The sequence below is a fragment of the Diplotaxodon limnothrissa genome, linkage group LG3 (genome assembly GCF_057381915.1).
Source record: "Diplotaxodon limnothrissa isolate DT_005_m linkage group LG3, D_limnothrissa_male_GT1.1, whole genome shotgun sequence".
Classification (NCBI taxonomy): Eukaryota; Metazoa; Chordata; class Actinopteri; order Cichliformes; family Cichlidae; genus Diplotaxodon; species Diplotaxodon limnothrissa.
The window spans coordinates 5,398,909-5,422,412 of NC_140598.1; the positions used below are offsets into that span (position 1 = coordinate 5,398,909).

General features: G+C 43.7%; 1 protein-coding gene across 1 annotated transcript in view; it reads left to right on the forward strand.

Annotated features, from left to right (window-relative positions):
* The window catches only part of LOC146634319 (protein NLRC3-like), a 580,191-nt gene that overhangs the window by 297,444 nt on the left and 259,243 nt on the right, over window positions 1–23,504 (forward strand). The gene's annotated exons all lie outside the window — the stretch shown is intronic.

Below are 23,504 nucleotides of genomic sequence, written 5' to 3' on the forward strand. Positions count from 1 at the left end.
CCTCTCACCACAGGAGGCGCTGTTGGCACCACTGATTGCTGATCAGCTGTTCTCTGATGATCTGATTGATACTGTGAATAACTGGACTCACTGAACTCTGTGACACAGTGAAGATTACAGAGTTTAACTTCACCCTTTAAGACTGACCACAGAACCAAGTCCGCCAGAGCTTTTGTTATATTTTTACATGCTGTGGAGCCATTTGTGGGAGCATTTCAAGTTGCTATACATCAATACAACTGTTATAGCCCTAATTTTAATAATATGTATGCATTAAGTCCATAGTAACTACATAAATTGCAAAAACAACCTCTGCTCATCCATCTCTGTGTGTATCAGGATACATTTGGTTCATAATACACAGAAAAATCAGAGTTATTACCTGTAATAAATGTGAAAGATTCCTGCAGTGATAACCAGGCAGGACTGAAACACATCCAAGCTGTCACCACGGTAACAGCACCGCCCATCCACAGGTGAGGGGAGGAGCAAAAAGAGGGACTTTGACCATTTTATACTAAAAACACTCAACTAATGTTTCTAATATGAAACAAATAAGCCCACATTAATGTGAGCGTTTATTAAATAATAATAATCATGATTTCCTCCTGATCTCATTTCCACAGCAGAGAAAACTGTGGTGTATATTGAGGTGGAGGGTGTGGTCTGTGGCTCAGGTGTAGAGTGAGGGTGGGGTGCACCACAGCAGCATGCTGGGACTGCTGAGGGTGGAGGAGGGAGTGATGATGACATCAGAGCTGCAGCACAGAGACCAGTGAACACACAGTCTGTTCATCTTTGCATAGATACAATATACAGCACAATATTGAATGACAGACACGCTGTGGGAGCTTCCACAGATACACTGACGTCAGCATCCAGAGTCCTCCTGCTGCTCCCCCCTCAGAGCCCCGTGATCAGCACCAACACATTCAGTTAGATGACAGAGTCCAGCTGCAGCTAGAATCAGCTCCCCTCTGTGAACAACAGCACAGCGTCAGTGTTTCACACTCAGTGAAAGGAGGAAACAGCAGAAGAACACCATGTGTGCTACGTTTCCCAGGACACACTACAAACTGCACAAATACAGAGCAGCACGTGGAAGGACCTGGAGCTGCATTTACAGAGCTGCAGACAGCGTGATGTCCTGTATGGACAGGTGGAAGGAAGCAAGTCCTCAGCTGGAACACTCGTGTTTGTCCACAGACAGGAAACACAGCAGGAAACTTCCTCACAGAAGTGCAGCTCATGGATAACACACTTCCTGTCAGTCAGAATGAGGCTGCAGCCAAACACAGAAAGGTGTTTTTGTCCAGATGAGCCCAGAGAAGAAACACGAGTGTTCACAGACATCAGAAGCTCAGAGAGGTGAAACATGAGGTTGGAGTCCTCGTCAGCATCCAGAAGAGCTGCTGTGAAACCCTGAGTACTCATGACAGACTCTGATGGCACAAACACATCATGATTCAAACAGAAAGACAAACATGGAGCTCCTGATCCTCCTGCATGAGAACAAGCTGACATGAGCGCTGTGTCTGAGAGTGTCTCCCTGTCACAGTGACAATAACACAGCTGCTGCTCACAGTCATTAAACTGACCTGAGGTCAGCTGTGCTCCTTACATATGAACCATGTGACCTCACATCAGTGCTGTGGATGACTGTAGTCATAGAAGAGTAGAGCTGTAGCAGGTGGTGTGAGGAGGAGGTGGTGTATTCTAGTTAACGCAGTACTGAAACACTCCAGCAGAGGGCGCTGTTAAGTCCTTATTGTAACACAGTTACTGTGTGCAGTTAGACTTCATACATAATCTGCACTTATTTCCATCAGACATGCTGTCAGTAAATGATTGGTTTCTATTGATTCTACTTCCTGTTGACTCGTTTGATGACAGTGAAACAATCACAGCTGATTGTGTGATGATGTAAACTGTCACTGTTACATTCAGTGTGTGTGACATAATGTTAGTGCAGGCTGATAACAGCCTGGTTCTGTTAGAAACACATGAACGTGTCCATAGATCAGTGTGTGTTTAACATGAGAGCTTCAGCCCTGCTGATGTGTTAAATAAAGACATGCAGGAAAACTGATGAGACTCTGAAATAACTCTTTATATTTATAATGTAACTCTGCATCAAAAGAACAACAAAGGATCCCAGACAGGTTTCTGTGAACAAAGACCATTCTGATGTTTCTGTGTTTCTAACACTTTGACATTATTAGTAAACAGACTGCAGTGAGCAGCATTTATAAAGAGCTTCTATATAAAGATATGACAGCTGTTTGACAAGTTTATCACTCTGTGTTTGGACCTGATCAGTCCAGCTGTTTACTTGAAACATGTTCATTTACCTGTTCTGTTATATTCATGTTCTTGTCTCTGTTGAAAACACATTTTAATGTCCCTCAGATTTTTCTCCCAGATGAATAAATATAAAAATGACACAAACTGACTGCAGCTACTTTTTGTCCTTTCTGTCAAAAACCTTCATGTGACTCATGAGAGACACGTTTCAGCTGTTTGTGACAGATCAGAGGCCAACAAGTCATTTATAACACTTTCCATCATTGTTTAAAGTTCTCAGTGTTTCTGTGTTGCTGCGTATAGGATCTCCCAGCATCATCACTGTGCTGTCCAATCATTGTGTGCGAGGTTACCCTTATAGTGCGATGTGTGTTTGCACAAAGAGAAGCATGTGTGTCAAATATAAATAAGCACAGAACAGAAACAGCTGCTCGTTTCTTCTGTTTAGAGTCAAGTTAGTGTTTTGTGTCTTTGTTTGAGGCCTGATGTCGAGCAGAGGTGTGTGTAACTGCACTGGTCTGTTATATGTGTGAAGTGTGTGCTTCTCTTCAGCATCATCTTTGTCACTGCTGATTCCCTTGTGTCATCATGTGTTGAGAAGAGAGAACAGTTATAACGGAGGAGCAAAAGGAAGCCCTGAAATCTGCATCAACAAGGAAGTGTTGGCTCACCAGTGATCCCAGCAGAGCCACTGGTTTGGCTCCAGTTGTTCTAGATTCAATGATGTTGTTGCTACAGATACATGTCAGCATCTTTATTGAATTTAATATGAAGCAGAAATGGTGTCATTAGGAGAAGAAGAGGAGAACAAGTCCGGCGAGGAGGCAGCAGCTCTTAAAGATGAAACAGCAGCTCAGCCCTGAGCTCAGAGAGCTGCACATGAAAAAGCTCCTCAAGCAGATCCTGTCAGAGGTTTGTCATCAACAGGAGGAACTGTTCACATCATAGGATGAAGATGCTGTCAGCTGGATGAAGAAGGTTATTTAATGCAAACGTTCACACTGAAGTCAAATTGTTGTCGTGTTGAACAGATTCATGTACTGATCGTCTCCAGAATGTTAGAAGAGCTTCAATGAATCATTAGAAACAACTTACAGCTGCACAGCTGTGTCAAACACATATGTGTGTCATTGTGGGATTGTTGTGTTTCTACATGTGACACACGTCTAAAACATGCACACAATCTGAACACAAACAGGGACTCATGTGTTCCCACAGCCAGATGCTGAGAGCCATTTCCTTGTAGTCCTGTGTCTACATACATGAACCATTAGATGTTATTGGAATGATTGTCAGCTCTGATAGTTTCATGTGTGTTTAGCTGGACGCTGTTTGATCCTCGACATGTTTAAAGGTGTCCAGTCCTGAGACACTGGGGCTGGAAACAGCTGTGATGTCATTGGACTGTCACACAGACAGAAGTGCATGAAGTGAGCAGCCGAGGAGCCGCTGATGTTTTGGATTCAACAGCATTTGAAAGGTCGACACAGACACATTTGCACACAGAAAGCTGAATCTGTCATATGCCACAGTGAACTCACTGTTCAGTGTTTTTCAGGAAGCTTCTTAACTGCCTCTGCTGCCAAACAAGCAGCTGATGTCCTTGAGAAGAAGCTGAAGAAGTCTTCAACAACAAATACAGGAAGTGGACTTTCAAATACTAGATTCACTTTAGACTCACAGAGAAATGACTCAACCAGCTGTGTTTGACTCTATGAAAGGTCAGTGTGTGTCTGCACACAGACTGTTGTGTTGGACTGTTATTCAGTTGTCTGCTGAATGTTTTCAAATGTCTGCATCTCAGCTGTGATGAGGCTGGGGGTCATGGGAGGCCACCGTAGCAGCCTCTTCAACATCATGACATCATCATAAATGCTGCTGGACTGTCTGATGGGCTGACGGTGAAAAAGCCGTCGGGAAGGAAACAGAAGACATTTCAGAGGCTGCAGCAGATTTCTTTGATTCGGGGCCTTTTTCAGCTTTATTGGACAGAGCAGTGAAGATAAGTGACAGCAAAGCAGAGAGAAAGGGGGCGTGGCCCGGGTCAAAGCCAGGCCAGCTGCTCTCCACCTCGTGGTCACCTGCTCATCCTAGTGAGCTCCACCAGCAGCCCTTTCACACACTTTACACTGTCAAACACTGTGTGTGGACCTCAGCTAACAACAGGCTACATTTAAGTCTGGACTACATGCTTTTATATTGTTTTTATTCCATCAGCAGCTCAACATCATGAGCAGCTTTGACATAAAGACATCAAACTCAAGCTGACTTTAAACTACTTTTAATACAGGGGCTCAAAAACAACAACATCTTTATTATATATCAGGACAGAAAGTCATTTCATCTCAAAGGGAAACAGCTTTATTTGGAATAACCAGCACTATCAACTGGTTTGGGATCTCCACCAGTTTCATGTCTTTGCAGCTTCTCCAACAAAGTTCCTGTAAAATCAGCATGTTTGTCTTTATTGGTTTGATAGTGATTGATTATTCAGTCCCAATCTGCTGTCATGTAAAGAACAAAATGATGTTTCTATGAGTCACAAAGCTCCAGATGTTGTCGGCTTCACAAAGAAAACAAAGAACTTAAACACAAAGTGTTTGGAGCCAAAATGTTCCCAAGCTGCTCTTTTTGAAATGGCAGAGGTACAGTGGTGTCTAACAGCACACTGTGGAAGGCAAACATGTTATTGTTGGATGAAACTTCATGAATCCTTTGTAGATTTGAGCTGTTGGAGCCTTTCTTTTCTCTTCAGGTGTACAGATGCTGAGGAGGCAGGTGAAGCAGGTGGAGCTGTTGTGATGCTGCAGAGGGTGTGTCTTAGTAACTCTGTGAGGCACAACTGGATCCAACATTGTGGATGTGTTGATGTTGGAGCCATTAAGAGTCTCTGGCCACACTGTAGGATTTCCCTTTGATCCACTGTGGGGGCATTTTGGAGTCTCTCAGTGAAACTCTTCATGTTTGTGTTTGACTCCAGTTTATAGAAACAGAGAAATGTGTCATGCTTTTGTTCGGCCTCCACAAATACACACATTTGTTCATTGGTTGGACTTTTTGGAAGGAGACACATTGAAAACCATGTTAATAAGATCTTGTTGTTTCCTGTGGATCCGACACAGAGAGTGGACTTCAGACAGAAAGCGTGGAAGAGATTTTAGAGGCCGTGTGTGGCAACAGGAAGTTTCTGTGTGTTTGCTGATCTTACATGTGGAAAACAACACGTGATGTTTGTGAAGTTCTACAATGATCATTGTTCTCACAGCATTTTGAGTGGGAACAGTTCAAACTGGGAGTAGTGGGAGTTATTTACTGATTGAAACAAGCTGAATGTTTCTGTGACGATGAAGATCAGCAGCTCAGCTGATCAATGAACTGACATCTATCAGTCGTTTCATGAGATGAAGTCATCAGCAGACATTTGTTCTGACTGTGTGATGAATGTCAGAAGGTCAGGGCTCTGCTTTAGTCACTGCTTGATGATCATTGGCTCATTGTTGAATCCAGGGGCCAGTCTGACCTCTGACCTTTGCTGCAGGTCTTCTGTGTTATCTCCACTTTCATGTCTGATCTTCTACTTGTAGTCCTGTGTCTACATATACAGTGGCTTTCAAAAGTATTCGGCCCCCTTGAACTTTCCCACATTTTGTCACATTACAGCCACAAACATGAATCAATGTTATTGGACTTCCAGGTGAAAGACCAACACAAAGTGGTGCACACGTGAGAAGTGGAACGAAAATCATACATGATTCCAAACATTTTTTACAAATAAATAACTGCAAAGTGGGGTGTGCGTAATTATTCAGCCCCCTGAGTCAACACTTTGTAGAACCACCTTTTGCTGCAGTTCCAGCTGCCAGTCTTTTAGGGTCTGTCTCTGCCAGCTTTGCACATCTACAGACTGAAATCTTTGCCCATTCTTCTTTGCAAAACAGCTCCAGCTCAGTCAGATTAGATGGACAGCGTTTGTGAACAGCAGAAATTGAAATTGAAATTGCAGTGAAGTCAGCTAGAAACTTACAGTGACGTGGACATCATGCAAAGACTGCCAGACTCTGTAATACTGCAAATGATCAGTGACTCAGGTTAACACTAAACTTTAAACGGCACCTCTGTGTCTCTGTGTGCTGAACATCTAGGATTGAGTCAGGCTGCATCAGCTGAAGCTGTTATTTGTATATATCAGTATTTTTTTATTCAGGTGTGGGGAAAATACGTAAGACTGCAGTGAAGCGATGCACCAGATGAATCCCTGGCCAAAGGTATCGTACTCAAATCAGACTACTGATCCAGCCACATCAGCCTTTTGTGAGGTCTGTTTAAAGTAGACTAAAAGTGAACTGCAGGTTCCTGAGAGGTGGACTGTGAGCACAGAAACACATGTTCATACATACAGCTGCAGCAAACTTACATTAATTTTAAATAGATTTGTTACTCTGATGTCTGTCTCTGTGTTAGTCCTCTGACAGACTGGTGACCTGTCCAGGTGTGCTCTACCTACTACTGGGACAGGTTCCAACCTCTGTAATAGAAATGTTCTGTTATTCTCATTTAAAGTGTTTAAGTGCTTATGCATATGCTTAGTTGTGACACTGTTACTGTTCAGTGAAAGTTGCTAAAACTAGATGAACTTACTTCAGCAGTTTGAGAAAACAACTCCCTTTACAGGTGCTGATAAGGCCAAGGGCACAAAACAGCACAACCATTGATGCGTTAGGTTTCATAGCGAGACACGTGAAGTGTGGTAGGATCAGTTTGTAACTTCCTCCCTCTTCCTTGGAAGGCGTAAAGGAGGAGGAGCACGACTTCTGTGGCAGCGCTGACATGACTGAACTGTGATGTTTGATGTGTGTTGGCGCAGTAATAAATAGCTTGATCACAGCTCTTTCTGTGTTGCAGACTTTATTTAAAAAATTCCACGAAACCCCCCCCCCCCCACTGTGAACCTGAATTGAATATTCAGAAGACATTTGTTTAAATAGTTCTACAAATCTGAGCTGTTGGTGTGTCCTTGGATTGTGTGGTAATAATATTAGAGCCTGCAATCTTTCTTACTGGATCTCTACTATGAGTCATGTTACCTGAGATTAGTTCTATGTTTACCTGTCAGCCTGGACGAATGTGCTGTGTGAAGAATGTAAATGACATCAGATCTGAACTGCTTACATCTAAGGAGCCTGTTCATATTTAATTGTAATATGAACCAATGATTTTCTGATTGATTGCTGATATATACAGTGGGGCAAAAAAGTATTTAGTCAGCCACCGATTGTCATCATTTTAGGTGGGGGAACTTGCACAGAGGTCAGTAATTTGCACCAGAGGTACACGTCAACTGTGAGAGACAGAATGTGAAAAAAATCCATGAATCCACATGGTAGGATTTGTAAAGAATTTATTCGTAAATCAGGGTGGAAAATAAGTATTTGGTCAATAACAAAAATACAACTCAATACTTTGTAACATAACCTTTGTTGGCAATAACAGAGGTCAAACGTTTACTATAGGTCTTTACCAGGTTTGCACACACAGTAGCTGGTATTTTGGCCCATTCCTCCATGCAGATCTTCTCGAGAGCAGTGATGTTTTGGGGCTGTCGCCGAGCAACACGGACTTTCAACTCCCGCCACAGATTTTCTATGGGGTTGAGGTCTGGAGACTGGCTAGGCCACTCCAGGACTTTCAAATGCTTCTTACGGAGCCACTCCTTTGTTGCCCGGGCGGTGTGTTTTGGATCATTGTCATGTTGGAAGACCCAGTCGCGTTTCATCTTCAAAGTTCTCACTGATGGAAGGAGGTTTTGGCTCAAAATCTCACGATACATGGCCCCATTCATTCTGTCCTTAACACGGATCAGTCGTCCTGTCCCCTTGGCAGAAAAACAGCCCCATAGCATGATGTTTCCACCCCCATGCTTCACAGTAGGTATGGTGTTCTTGGGATGCAACTCAGTATTCTTCTTCCTCCAAACACGACGAGTTGAGTTTATACCAAAAAGTTCTACTTTGGTTTCATCTGACCACATGACATTCTCCCAATCCTCTGCTGTATCATCCATGTGCTCTCTGGCAAACTTCAGACGGGCCTGGACATGCACTGGCTTCAGCAGCGGAACACGTCTGGCACTGCGGGATTTGATTCCCTGCCGTTGTAGTGTGTTACTGATGGTGACCTTTGTTACTTTGGTCCCAGCTCTCTGCAGGTCATTCACCAGGTCCCCCCGTGTGCTTCTGGGATCTTTGCTCACCGTTCTCATGATCATTTTGACCCCACGGGATGAGATCTTGCGTGGAGCCCCAGATCGAGGGAGATTATCAGTGGTCTTGTATGTCTTCCATTTTCTGATGATTGCTCCCACAGTTGATTTCTTCACACCAAGCTGCTTGCCTATTGTAGATTCACTCTTCCCAGTCTGGTGCAGGTCTACAATACTTTTCCTGGTGTCCTTCGAAAGCTCTTTGGTCTTGGCCATGGCGGAGTTTGGAGTCTGACTGTTTGAGGCTGTGGACAGGTGTCTTTTATACAGACGATGAGTTCAAACAGGTGCCATTCATACAGGTAACGAGTGGGGGACAGAAAAGCGTCTTACAGAAGATGTTACAGGTCTGTGAGAGCCAGAGATTTTCCATGTTTGAGGTGACCAAATACTTATTTTACACCCTGATTTACGGATAAATTCTTTACAAATCCTACCATGTGGATTCATGGAATTTTTTTTCACATTCTGTCTCTCACAGTTGAAGTGTACCTCTGGTGCAAATTACTGACCTCTGTCATCATTTTAAGTGGGGGAACTTGCACAATCGGTGGCTGACTAAATACTTTTTTGCCCCACTGTGTGTGTGTGTGTATATATATATATGTATATATATATATATATATATATATATATATATATATATATATATATATATATATATATAATTTTTTTTTTTTTTTTTTTTTTTTTTTTTTTACATACATAGTTTTTTGTTGCCTTATGGTTCCAAGCGCTGTCACCAATATTTGCATTTTGTTATTATCTCATGACACTTGTTTAATCAGCTACCATCTCTCCTGTGGACTTTTTAATGTCTACAGTCTCAGACCAACACAGCCCTGCCCTCCCATATTAGATTCTTGATGAATGTGTGTTGTTGTTATTCAGCCTGGTTCAATGTGCCCCTTTTTAACTTTGAGCACCCGCCCCTTTAAACCTCTCTGCACAGCCCTGCACTGAACTCACTATCTTCTCCCTCTAACAGCCTCCACATGTTCTCACTGTAATTTCCCCTCATGAATGAATTTATGCTGCACTAATGTGAATGTTTGCAGGGAAATCAAACGCATTTCACACGCAGTACTCGAGCTGACTTACCTTTGTTTGAATGACGACTTGTACCTCATCCACCAAGTGTTGACTTCCCGGAGTCATGTAAGAGCCCCGAACCATCCTCTTGGTAATCTTGTAGGCATTAGTTTTGAACCTCCTTTGAGAAATTGTTGTCTTCTAAAATGATAATGATCGAGCAGTTAGGGATTTAAAAACACAGGAGATCTGATAACTTTGGCTACAGCAGAGTCTGCAGACATACCTATTTTGCTCTTGGTCGGCCTATTTTAAACATGAGAGACAACATAGTTAGTGGAATGTTGATAACATACAATGACTATCATTGGTGGCTGAAAAGATGCCAGGTAACAAGTGAAAAGCTGCTACTTACCATCGCCACAGTCTAAGAATGAAACAGGAAACACTGAGCGAGTTGCCTCCATCTTAAAGCTGTTGATCATGTGATTTAAAGGAAAGCCACACCCAGCTCTTTCCTGGAATTTTACTCGACTGTAGAAAACTGCTCCATTTGCCCCGCCCACCCATGATCTTTAATATCTGCCAAAAACAACCTTTTGGTTGTCAGTAACCAGCCGATCGTTTTCGCGATTAAAAAGTGGCTTTTCGCGGCGGCGTTCCCACCGCGAGCAGAACTCCGGCTCAAAAACCGCTGTTTTTGAACACTTTTATTTACTTGAGCATTTTAATGGGCTTACTTTGAAACAAAGTGCGATTGAATGATTATTGTTATGTGTTGCCTTGAATTCGGCTATGCTGTCTGTTAGACAGCTGTTTTCCTTTATTGTTGTTTTTGTATTGTTTGTAGCGAACGCTACTGGAATGTATAGATTAAGCTACGTAGCCAAGATAATTAATAATTTAACTGTTGTACATTGGTTGATGATGATTTGCATTGTTACATAGGCTTGCAGAAAAATATATTTGTTTACCGGTAAACTGAATCGAACTTGATGTGCCAATGGACGTTTTTCTGACCTACAGGTCAGGTTTTGTTCCCTCCCTTTGAATTGATCTTCTTCATATTGAAGTGGCGAGCCGGTAGGACCATTCTTTGTTTCCCCTCTTTCCCCCACTTAGCCGTCTTTGGATTACGGACATATTTCCCCATTTGTATGAAGCTGGACTCTAAGGAGGAATACCTTAAAAGCGAACTTTAAAAAGAAGAGGACCAAAAAGGACTTTTGCACAGAAAGATCACAGCATTGATTTATTATTTAATTGTGGGCATTTATGTTGTGTGTTGTGTTAATTATTTTGTTCCATTTCCCCTTTCCTCCATTTATTCAATATATTTTTGGTACAAGATATTGCAGTCTTTGGTCTCATCATTCACACCATCTAGGCTCCATAAAGAACTATTTCTTCTGCGCATCAGTCAGTAAACTCATCCATTGAAATAAACTAGTCCTTAAATAACTTTGAGTTACACAGTGGCAAATGTAATAGAGAAAGACACAGGGCCACCTGAAATCTGTCGTCCTATCTGATTCAAAACCAACATGTAGGAGAATCTGGAATCTTTGATTTTGAGTTCAAAATAAAATATGGGTAAAATGCAGAAATGTTTTTACTAACATGTACTAACAGAGACTTGGAGGAGAGAGACCTAATGTTTAACCCCTGGAGGGTCTTGGGTCGATTTGTGGCTATTTTTCGGCTATTTTCAAATTTTGATTACCTGCCATTTGCACAGTGTTGAATGGAATATAGCGAAAGTCTGCAAAAAAAAGTTTGGTCACATTTACTGTTAAAATTTCAGTATGACTTCCGGAAATTAGCTTCAGGGGCTAAGCTAGCGATAAACTTACGCTATTGATCCTAGGGTCGATTTGTGCCCCATTGAAACCCATTATAAACGCTATTTTTCACGGCAAAAAAAATACGGTCAAATCGATCTCGATCGGTAATGCTTCCGCTTCCGCTTGCAGTACTGGCCTTGGAGTTGTAATTTTTTTATTTGTCCACCGGGTGGCGCCCTTGCTCCACATTTGACCCGGGGCTGGAAAACAGCGGGCTGCTTAAAGAGACCTGCGGGAAATGACGCCTCTTTTCCGGCGTGCTGCAGCGGTTTCGCCCGCTGATCGGGCGGGACAATTTTCGGCCCCAGGACCGTTTGAGGTTGGATTTTTTTTTTTAAATCAACAGGAAATGACGTATTTGTTGTGACGTGGTACCGGATGTGTGTGTTGGAAAAAGGGGTCCGACGCAACATGCCCCGGTCATCGTCGCGAGTCAACCCGGGAGCATGCACCGATTCCGGGCTAGAGGAGGAGCATTTGCCGCCTGGAGACCATTTTCTGGTCCTGAAAAAAAAAATAAAAGGCGATCGAAATGACTGTTTGTGCCAATCTTTAGTCCATCTAAAGGCCTAATTATAATAACAATCAAATATTACTTCAAATGTTTTTTTGGGAAAATATTTAGTTTTTTAGTTTTTTTTTTCGTTTTTTTGTAATTTAAAGGGTTAAAACAACGAAAATATAATTAAAACTTTATATGAATATTTCAGGGAGAAGTAGTTTTAAAAGACTGACCAATTTAAAGTGAAAAAAAAATTAATATTTAATATTTTTATTGCACTTTTTGGGCGTGGTCGATAGTGTGCATTTTATGAAATGCGCTCCTGGAAAAAAAATAAAAGGCGATCGAAATGACTCTTGGTGCCAATCTTTAGTCCATCCAAAGGCCTAATTATAATAACAATTGAATATTACCTCAAATGTTTTTTTTGGAAAATATTCAAGTTTTTTGTTTTTTGGGGCAAAAAAAGCAGTGCGCTCATGTGACGAAACCGGGATATAAAGGGTTAAAATCCGCGAAATGTAATTAAAACTTGACATGAATATTTCAAGGAGAAGTAGGTCTAAAAGATTGGCTAATTTAAAGTGGAAAAAAATATTAATATATAAATTTTTTATAGTGCTTTTTTGGGCGTGGTCGATTTGTGGCTCTAAGACCAATAGTGTATGCATTTTTCTAGGACCCTCCAGGGGTTAATAATCCACATTTCACTGCTTTACTCTTTGGTTCAGATGTGGATACTGTATTGTTCTTTCTTTGTGATTGTTTATGTTTAAGTTGTTTGTTGCTAGTTTTTAGTTTTTTTGTCTGTTTGGAAGCTGACACAGTCTCTACGGAGACGGGTTTTTGGGGGGGTAGCAGGAGGAGAGAAGCTGCAGAGAGGCGTGTAAGACTGCAACTCTGCTTCCTGGTCCCAACTCTGGATAGTCATATTTTGGGGGGTTTAATAAACTACTACTCCATGATGTAAAGCTGAAGTATTACACAGCTTTATGAACCTCCTGTTATCCTGGTAGACGAGTACAGCAATAAATCTTTTACTTGAACATCTTCTGGCTCCAATAAGCTTTGAAATGTGACCATGAAGTTAGAGACACACTGACTGAAACCCACAGCTGTGACTGTGGATCACATCCACACACAGTGTAGCTGCTGTCTCTGTGTGAGGTCTGTGTATATATGTATATACACTGAACAAAAATATAAACGCAACACCTTTGTTTTTGCTCCCATTCCCCATGGGATGGACGTAGAGATCTAAAATTCATTCCAGATACACAATATAACCATCCCTCCCAAACAGTGGTCACAAATCAGTCCAAATGTGTGGTAGTGGGCACATCTGCCATATTGAGATAATCCATCCCACCTCACAGGTGTGCCACATCAGGATGCTGGTCTGACATCATGAGTAATGCACAGGTGTACCTCAGACTGCCCACAACAAAAGGCCACCCTGGAATGTGCAGTTTTTTGCGCTATTGGGGGTCTGGGGACCCAGAACCGGTCAGTATCTGGTGTGACCACCATTTACCTCATGCAGTGCAACACATCGTCGCATGGAGTCTATCAGATTGTCAATTGTGGCCTGTGGAATGTTGGTCCACTCCACTTCAATGGCTGTGCGAGGTTGTTGGATATTCGTGGGAACTGGTACACGCTGTCGTATACGCCGGTCAAGCACATCCCGAACATGCTCAATGGGTGACATGTCCGGTGAGTATGCTGGCCATGCAAGAACTAGGACATTCTCAGCTGCCATCTGCCCTGAACAATGTGAACCATGATTCATCCGTGAAGCGCACACCTCTCCAACGTGCCAGATGCCATCGAATGTGAGCATTTGCCCACACAAGTCTGTTACGGCGACGAGCTGGAGTCAGGTCAAGACCCCGATGAGGACGACGGGCATGCAGTTGAGCGTCCCTGAGACGGTTTCTGACAGTTTGTGCAGAAATTGTTTGGTTGTGCAAACCAATTGTTCCAGCAGCTGTCTGGGTGGCTGGTCTCAGACGATCTTGGAGGTGAACCTGCTGGATGTGGAGGTCCTGGGCTGGTGTGGTTACACGAGGTCTGCGGTTGTGAGGCCGGTTGGATGTGCTGCCATATTCTCTGAAACGCCTGTGGAGACGGCTTATGGTTGAGAAATGAACATTCAATGCACGGGCGACAGATCTGGTTGACATTCCTGCAGTCAGCATGCCAATTGCACGCTCCCTCATTGCTTGTGGCATCTGTGGCATTTTGCTGTGAGACAAAACTGCACATTCCAGGGTGGCCTTTTGTTGTGGGCAGTCTGAGGTACACCTGTGCACTACTCATGATGTCAGATCAGCATCCTGATGTGGCACACCTGTGAGGTGGGATGGATTATCTCAATATAGCAGATGTGCCCACTACCACACATTTGGACTGATTTGTGACCACTGTTTGGGAGGGATGGTTATATTGTGTATCTGGAATGAATTTTAGGTCTCTACGTCCATCCCATGGGGAATGGGAGCAGTAACAAAGGTGTTGCGTTTATATTTTTGTTCAGTGTATTTATGCTTATATTCATATTCTCTTATTCCCCTTTATTTGATATCCTAATTCTGTGCTGTGTAAAAATTTGTCGGTGTTCTGCTACTACAAACTGGATTCCCTGGAGGATAAACATGAGGGATTCATAAAGTTCTATCTCTCTGTTAAAATCCCCCAAAATAAATGAAATGTGAATTTCAGGCAGACATGTTTTTAAAAGAGTCACTTTAGAATAGAATAGAATAGAATTCAACTTTATTGTCATTGCACATGCACAGGTACAGGGCAACGAAATGCAGTTTGCATCCATCCAGAAGTGCTTTAGTGATATAGATATATTACAATATATATTAGCAATAGTATAGATATGTAAGTATATTACAGAAATGGGTCTATTATGGTATGTTATAATGTACACGGTATGAAGTATGTTGTGAATATTCTATAACTAAGTATGTACAGGCTGTAGTGAGTACAAGCTATGAACAGGATATAAATATGAAAAACTATACAGAATATGAAATAAATAACTTTACAGAAATTTGAGATATACAGCTATACAGAAATGGGAACTATGCAAGTTGTAAACAGTTGTAGGATTAAAGATTATTGAATGTACAGAATGATTATTTACACAGAGCTATACAGTAGTGCAGTTAAGATAAGTGAGGGTGTAGATAGTTTCTACAGAGGCTATATGAAGTGCTAGTGGTTGTGAGTGGTGGTTCAGTCCATGTTATTATTGTGTTTGAGGGTACAGTTGTCCATTGTGGGGGTGTGTATGTTCAGTGCATGAGTTTAACGTGGGTCAGATGTCAGGAGGCAGAGTTCAGGAGTCTGACAGCTGTGGGGAAGAAGCTGTTCCGGTACCTGGTGGTCTTAGTCCGGAGGCTCCTGTGGCGCCTCCCAGAGGGCAGGAGGGTGAAGACTCCATGTGATGGGTGACTGGGGTCTTTGATGATTTTCCCAGCCCTTTTCAGACACCGCTTCCTGTAGATGTCTTTTATGGCAGGAAGTGGTGCTCCGGCGATGCGCTGGGCAGTTTTCACGACCCTCTGCAACGCCTTCCGGTCCGAGGCAGAGCAGTTCCCGTACCAGACTGTTATACAGTTGGTCAGGATGCTCTCGATGGTGCAACGATAGAAGTTCACCAGGATGTCTGAGGACAGGTGGTTCTTCCTCAGGGTCCTCAAGAAGAAGAGGCGCTGGTGAGCCTTCTTGACCAGCTTGGAGCAGTTGGTCGTCCAGGTGAGATCCTCGGAGATGTGGACTCCCAGGAACTTGAAGCTGCTCACACGCTCCACAGCCGTCCCCTTAATGTGGATGGGTGGATGTGGGTCAGCATTCCTCCTGTAGTCCACGATGAGCTCCTTGGTCTTCTCGGTGTTAAGCAGCAGGTTGTTTGTGTCGCACCACTCAGCCAGACGATCCACCTCCTCCCTGTAGGCGGCCTCATTGTTGTCACTGATGAGGCCAATCACCGTGGTGTCATCTGCAAACTTAATGATGGTGTTGGAACCATCAGCAGGTCTGCAGTCGTGGGTGAAGAGGGAGTAGAGGAAAGGGCTCATCACACAGCCTTGTGGTACACCGGTGTTCATTGTGATGGTAGATGAGCAGTGGTTATCCAGCCGGACATGTTGGGGGCGGTTGGTCAGGAAGTCCAGTAACCATTTGCAGATGAGGGAGCTGATGCCCAGGTCTGTCAGTTTCCTGATGAGTTGTGAGGGGTGGATTGTATTGAATGCTGAACTGAAGTCTATAAACAGCATTCTGGCGTAGGTGTTGTTGTTGTCCAGGTGTGAGAGGACAGAGTGCAGTGCGATGGAGACTGCATCCTCTGTGCCCCTGTTATGGCGGTATGCGAATTGGTGGGGGTCCAGGGTGGGGGGGAGACAGGATTTGAAGTGTGCTAGGACCAGCTGCTCTAAGCACTTAGTGATGATGGGGGTGAGTGCTACTGGGCGGTAGTCATTGAGGCAAGATGGGTTGGAGTTTTTGGGTATCGGGACGATGGAGGTGGATTTGAAGCAGGCCGGTACCACAGCGTGGGCCAAGGACAGATTGAATATGTCTGTGAGCACTCCTGCAAGCTCCCCAGAACACGCTCTGAGAACACGCCCGGGGATGCCATCTGGACCTGCAGCCTTGTGGACATTGATCCTGCTCAGCACCGCTCCTACATCGGTGGGGGAGAGAGTCAGAGGTTGGTGGTCTGGCGTCATGTCTGCTTTGGTTGTGGTTGTGGGGTTCCCTCGCTCAAAACGAGCATAAAAGTTGTTGAGCTCGTTGAGGAAGGAGACATCAGAGGATGCGGGGGAGGGTTTGGTGGTCCTGTAGTCTGTAATGGTCTGGAGTCCTTGCCACATGTGTCGGGGGTTGGAGTTGGAGAAGTGTTCTTCTACCTTCTTTTTGTAATGGTGTTTGGCTTTTTTGATGCCCTTCTTTAGATTAGCCCTGGCTGTGCTGTAGGCGTGTGCATCTCCTGACCTAAAGGCGGTGTTGCGGGCCTTCAGGAGGAGACGAACATCCCGGTTCATCCAAGGCTTCTGGTTGGGGTACATGGTGATCCGTTTCTGGGTGGTAACACTGTCTGTGGTTTCGGAGATGTAATCCAGTACAGATGAGGCGTATTGGTCCAGGTCTGTGTGGGTGAACATATTCCAGTCTGTGTTTTTAAATCTGTCCTGGAGCACTGCCTCTGTCCCCTCTGGCCACACTTTAATTGTCCTCACAGCAGGTTTCACACGTTGGATGAGTGGTGAATACCTAGGTGTGAGGAACAGGGAGAGATGGTCCGATTGTCCAATGTGGGGGAGGGGTGTGGCTTTGTAGGCTCCAGCCAGGTTGGAATACACATGGTCTAAAGTCTTGTCTCCTCTGGTGTGGCAGGAGACATGTTGGTTGAATCTGGGGAGGACTGTCTTTAAGTTGGTGTGGTTGAAGTCGCCAGCAACAATAAAAGCAGCCTCGGGGTGTTTATTCTGGTGTTTGTTGATGGCTGCAGAAAGTTCTTTCATGGCTAACCTAGCATTAGCGTCGGGGGGGATATACACGGCAGTGAGTATGATTGAAGTGAGTTCTCTGGGGAGATAATAAGGTCTGCATTTGACCATTAAAAACTCTGCATTAGGTGAGCAGTGACTCTCAGTAGTAGTGGAGTTCATGCACCAAGCATTGTTAATATAAATGCACAAACCTCCACCTCTGGTCTTGCCGGAGTCATCTGCTAGCCTGTCGGCTCGGTGTGTGTGGCGTCCTGCTAACTTGATAGCATTGTCCGGGCAGCTGTTGTTCAACCATGTTTCGGTGAAAAACATGACATTTGAGTCCATAATCCGTCTGTTGTTAGTGATGGAGAGCCGTATCTCATCCATTTTGTTTGCCAGAGAACGGACATTGGCAAGGAAAATACTGGGTAAAGGCAGCCGGTGTGGTGTTAGCTTTAGCTTAGCCCGTAGCCCTCCGTGCCTACCTCGCCTTTGTTTACGATCTCGGCGCCGTCTGCGTGCACTTCCGCCCGGCCGGGGAGAGTGGGCAGCCTCCGGTGTTCTGGAGATCTCTGGGATGAGTCGGAGATCAGCGATAAAACTGTTGGAGTTGTGAGTCCAGATGTCCAGAAGCTCTTGTCTGCTGTAGGTCAGCAACGCACAGCAATTCTGGACGAATAATCCGGTTAAAAGTTGCATTTAACCTGTGCGATTTTTTTATTATAAAAAGAAAAGGTTTTCCACATATGCAAAAAGTGCCCTTTTTTCCCCCTGGAGCACTTGCCCCCCAAAATGTCTGTGCACGCCACTGGCAGTACTATTAAAATAAGTACACAATGCACTACTGATGAGCAAACCATGTGGCCAAACACTTTAAGAGACAGACTGGGATCATACCATTATGTGAAAGAGGACGGAAATGTCCCATAGACAGCAAGGGTAGTGGTAGAGACCAGTACACAGAGAAATGGGAGCTGTACTGAAATGCAAGCGTGTCAGGAAAGAGTGAAAAGGCAAAATGAGCAGCATCTGGCTGCATTTCAGTGATATTGGAGACCACAAAGCTGAGTGCAACATTTATATAGGAGATATACAGAAGACGCTGAGAGTAGAACTGATAAAATTAGGAGATGGCTAAAGTGAGACCCATTTTTATTTCCACCCATTTTCCACTGTGGAGGACAAAAGGTTTCAAACTCGTCCAGGTCTTAAACCTCACGTGTTCTTCCTAATAGCAGTAAATGGATAGAAATAAGGCTTTTATGAAAACACTGAATAAAACTTGCTGCCTTTAAAAAGACTAAATGTACAGTTCAGTATTGAATACTACATAAAATAAACTATATATAAAGTGTGTCTGAATGGCAGAGATGCAGAAATATGTGCATGTAGCACAGAGCCACAGCTCAGTGTCTGAATGAGTCTCACAGACCTGAATGTGCTGTTGAAGCCATTTATAATTATAACGTAATTCTTTACTCGTTTGATCTGCTCCTTACCACAAGCCACCAGACGTAGAAGGTTTTGGACTTTTAACTATATTTTCTGAAGTTTTACAACTTTTCTTACTGTTAAAAACCTTGTTATGGCCATTCATGCTGTACAAAGTAATTAGACACTTGTGGTATCTACAGAAATGTCAGAATCTCAGCTAAAAGTTCACAAAACCATCTCAACAACCACCAAACAGCTAAAACAGCAGGTGAGCAGATCACACAAAAAAGATGTAAACACAAATCCCCCTGATCATCTGTTTTTTAAACATGAAGCTTAGTTTTGGACGTTCATTTACTGCTGGTTCAGTGAATTTTGGTTGGACAGTGCAGCCTCAGAATCTGTGAGAAGTCTGCTTTCAGCACGCAACAGTATTGTTGTGTTGTGTGCTGTGGATCCACCTCTGCAAACTCATCACTGTTTCACCATCATGTTTCTACTTAGACAATAACAAAGGAAGAAGTTCCCAGGAACTACTTCCTGTCTTGTTAACATAAGAGTATGTTGCCCTTCAAAACACCTCCACTTCTCCTCTTATTAGAGGACTGCCTTATTATTAATCTGCTAATTCTGTCAGTTGATGAAAGGAAAATGCTTGATCTCACCTGAGAGATTCCAGTGTACAGTGTGGACTCTTCAGTCCTTCAGACAGAAGCTTCACGCCTGAATCCTTCAGGTTAATGTTACTCAGGTCCAGCTGTCTCAGATTAGAGGTCTGAGAGCTGAGACCTGAGGCCAGAGCTTCACAGCTTCTCTCTGACAGGTCACAGTGACTCAGTCTGAAAAATAACAGATAAACAATTACAAAAATAAAACACTTATGTTGAAGTGTAGTGAGATACTATTATATTTAGCAATATTTAATCTTGTTTTGTCAGGAAACTGAGCACTGATGCAGAGCAACATGTGGAGAGAATCAGAGGAGAAGAAGTGAAGAGAGAAAAGCAGTAAAACAACACTGAATTGTTCAGTGTGCTTTTGATATCAACAGAATGTGTCAAATTTCTTTGTTTTGTATTTGTTTTAGTAGAATTGATGGTTATCACTTAGATAACAACCACAGGCCAGGTCTAAATTGCACTTTGGTGACAGTTTGGACATGGACAATTTGTGCTCCATTGTATTCAGTATTGAACAAACTGAGTACCGATGACCACTTAATATTTTTGATATTTTATTTGAGTTGTTCCACCTGATCTGTGTTAACTAGAATAAACATTTAAAAGCTAAAGCTATGATCACATATGTACTTACCAGAGATGGGCAGTAACGCGTTACTGTAATCTGATTACTTTTTTCAAGTAACAAGTAAAGTAAGGGATTACTATTGCAAAATCGGTAATTAGATTACCGTTACTTTCCCGTAGGAACGCTGCATTACTGCGTTATTAAAACCGTGATTTTTTGCGAGAATGTCTCACGACAGTGACGAGTGCGCCGTCAGTGACAACAGCTGTGTGCAGATCAACAATGGATCACATATCGATTGTGGGAGACAGTATGAGCGTGTAGCGTTTAAAGCGTGGAAGTACTGACCTTACTTTGAGTTTGATTCCATAAAAAGTGACAAAAACATTAGCGTCCGCTGTGCGTGGGAAGAAAACTTTTTACAAGGAAAAAAAAACCCCTAAACTTCCAAGCAAGCTCAGAGTGCCCAACGACGTAATGGGAAATTCACAGAGAAACTCGCGGATTCTTCAACTGACCGCGGCACACCTGCACCAGGGTAAACCTCCGCCTACTGCAGACAAGCTTTACAGGTGAAAATAGAGCAACAGGACCGCTGAGTCTTTGACTTTATTTATTTTCTGCTGTGTTTTACTTGCATTTATTTGAAAGAGTGAGTGTAAACACAAAAATATTTTATTTTATGTGCTGGAATGTGCAGAAAATAGGTTTAAATGTTAAACTAATTTATTCAAGTCAGAGAATATTGCATATAATTAAATTTTTGCTTGATGCATAAAGTTAAAAGATTAAAACTGATAAAACAAGTAAAAAAAAAGAGACTTTTCCATTTGATTACATTTTGTATGATGGATTATGTAGAAAAAGTAGAATTGGGCTGAAAGATCTATCGCTTTATCACCTCTTCAGGTTGTAAATCGTGTTTTTAAAAAGTAACTAAGTAACTAAGTAATTAATTACTTTTGAAAATAAGTAAAGTAACGGGATTACTTTTTTGGGGAAGTAATCAGTAATAAGATAAAGATAAGATAAGATAACCTTTATTAGTCCCACACATGGGAAATTTGTTTTGTCACAGCAGGAAGTGGACAGTGCAAAAGTTATGATGCAAAAATTAGAATACGATAAGAATAAATACAGTACACAACTGTACAGAATAGAATAAAATAAAATAATATACTATATACAGTAGAATAAAATAGAATAAAAATATACAATAAGATAAAAATAGAATACAAATGCTATATACACTGAGTAAAAATACAACGATGCCAGAAAAGATTATTGCACTTAGTATTATTGCATATGTATGGATGTGTGTGTTTGTTCAGTTAAAGTCTTTGTTGTGGAGTCTGACAGCAGTGGGGAGGAAAGACCTGCGAAATCTCTCCGTCCCACACCGTGGGTGCCGCAGTCTCCCACTGAAGGAGCTGCTCAGTGCTGTCACAGTCTGCTGCATGGGGTGGGAGATGTTGTCCAACAGGGATGACAGCTTAGCCGCCATTCTCCTGTCACTCACCACCTCCACTGGGTCCAGAGGGCATCCTAGGACAGAGCTGGTCCTTCGGATCACCCTGTTCAGTCTCTTCCTGTCCCCAGCAGAGATGCTGCCGCCCCAGCAGACCACACCATAAAAGATAGCAGAAGCCACCACAGAGTCATAGAAGGTCTTCAGGAGTGGGCCCTCCACTCCAAATGACCTGAGTCTCCGCAGCAGGTACAGCCTGCTCTGCCCTTTCCTGTAGAGGGCGTCTGAGTTATGAGTCCAGTCCAGTCTATTGTTCAGATGAACACCAAGGTACCTGTAGCTGTCCACAGCCTCAATGTCCATACCTTGGATGTTCAGTAGTTGCAGTGGAGAATGCTTGTGCCTGCGGAAGTCTACCACCAGCTCCTTGGTTTTACTGGCATTGATCTGGAGGTAGTTCAGCTGGCACCAGTCCACAAAGTCTTGAGTCAGTCCTCTGTACTCCTTGTTGTCCCCATCAGTGATGAGGCCGACTATTGCAGAGTCATCAGAGAACTTCTGCAGGAAGCACTGGGTGGAGTTGTGGGAGAAGTCTGCAGTGTAGATGGTGAAGAGGAACGGAGCCAGAACCGTTCCCTGTGGGGCCCCCGTACTGCAGACGACCCTGTCCGACACACAGCCCTGAGTCCTCACATACTGTGGTTGGTCGGTGAGGTAGTCCAGAATCCAGGTAGTGAGGTGATGGTCCACTCCAGAGTTCTCCAGCTTGTCCTTCAGAGCCGAGGGAAGAATGGTGTTGAAGGCACTGGAGAAATCAAAGAACATGATTCTCATAGTGCTTCCAGCGGTCTCCAGGTGAGCGAGGGAACGATGTAGGAGGTGAATGACGGCATCATCTGCTCCAATGCCAGGCTGGTAGGCAAACTGAAGTGGGTCTAGTGATGAGCTTGTTAGGCGCCGAAGCTGAGCCAGGACCAACCGCTCCAGGGTCTTCATCAGGTGGGATGTCAGAGCCACCGGCCTGTAGCTGTTGAGGTCCTTGGGGCGTGAAGTCTTTGGCACTGGAACAACACAGGAGGTTTTCCAGAGCTGTGGGACTCTTCCCAGCCTCAGGCTCAGGTTGAAGAGGTGCTCCATCACCCCACACAGTTGGTCCGCGCAGGACCTGACGACCCTCGAGCTGATGCCATCTGGGCCCGCTGCCTTCTTGCCATTAATCCTCCTCAGTTCCCTCCTAACCTGGGTGGTTGAGAGAGACAGGCTGGAGCCTTGTGTTGAGTGTGTATTGGATGCTGTTGTTGGGGGTGGGGGGAGTGAGCAGGGTGAATAGAGGAGGTGTGAAGTGTCTGAGGTGGAACAGCAGCAGTGGGGGTGGGTGAGTCTGCAGCCGATGTTGCAGACTGCCTCATGGCTGAATCAAATCTGTTGAAGAAATGATTCAGTTCATTTGCCCATCTCACATCCCTCCCAGGCAGAGAGTTCTGCTGTTTGTGGCCCGAGATGGTTCTGAGGCCTCTCCAGACTTCACCAACGTTGTTTTGCTGAAGCTGGTTCTCCATCTTCTGCCTATAGCTGTCCTTCCCATTCCTTATCAGTCCCCTCAACTCCCTCTGCACCCTTTTCAACTCCTCTTTGTCTTTGGATTTGAAGGCCCCCCTCTTCTGCTTGAGGACAGCTTTAATTTCTGGGGTAATCCAAGGTTTGTTGTTGGAAAAACACCGTACAGTCCTGGTAGGTACGGTGTTATCCACACAGAAATTAATATAGTCAGTAATGCATGTAGTAAGGCTGTCGATGTCCTCTCCGTGGTCGTCACAGATCACCTCCCACACAGTCGACTCAAAACAATCCTTAAGAGCCTCCTCGCTCTCCTCCGACCATCTCTGCACTGTGCGGGTGG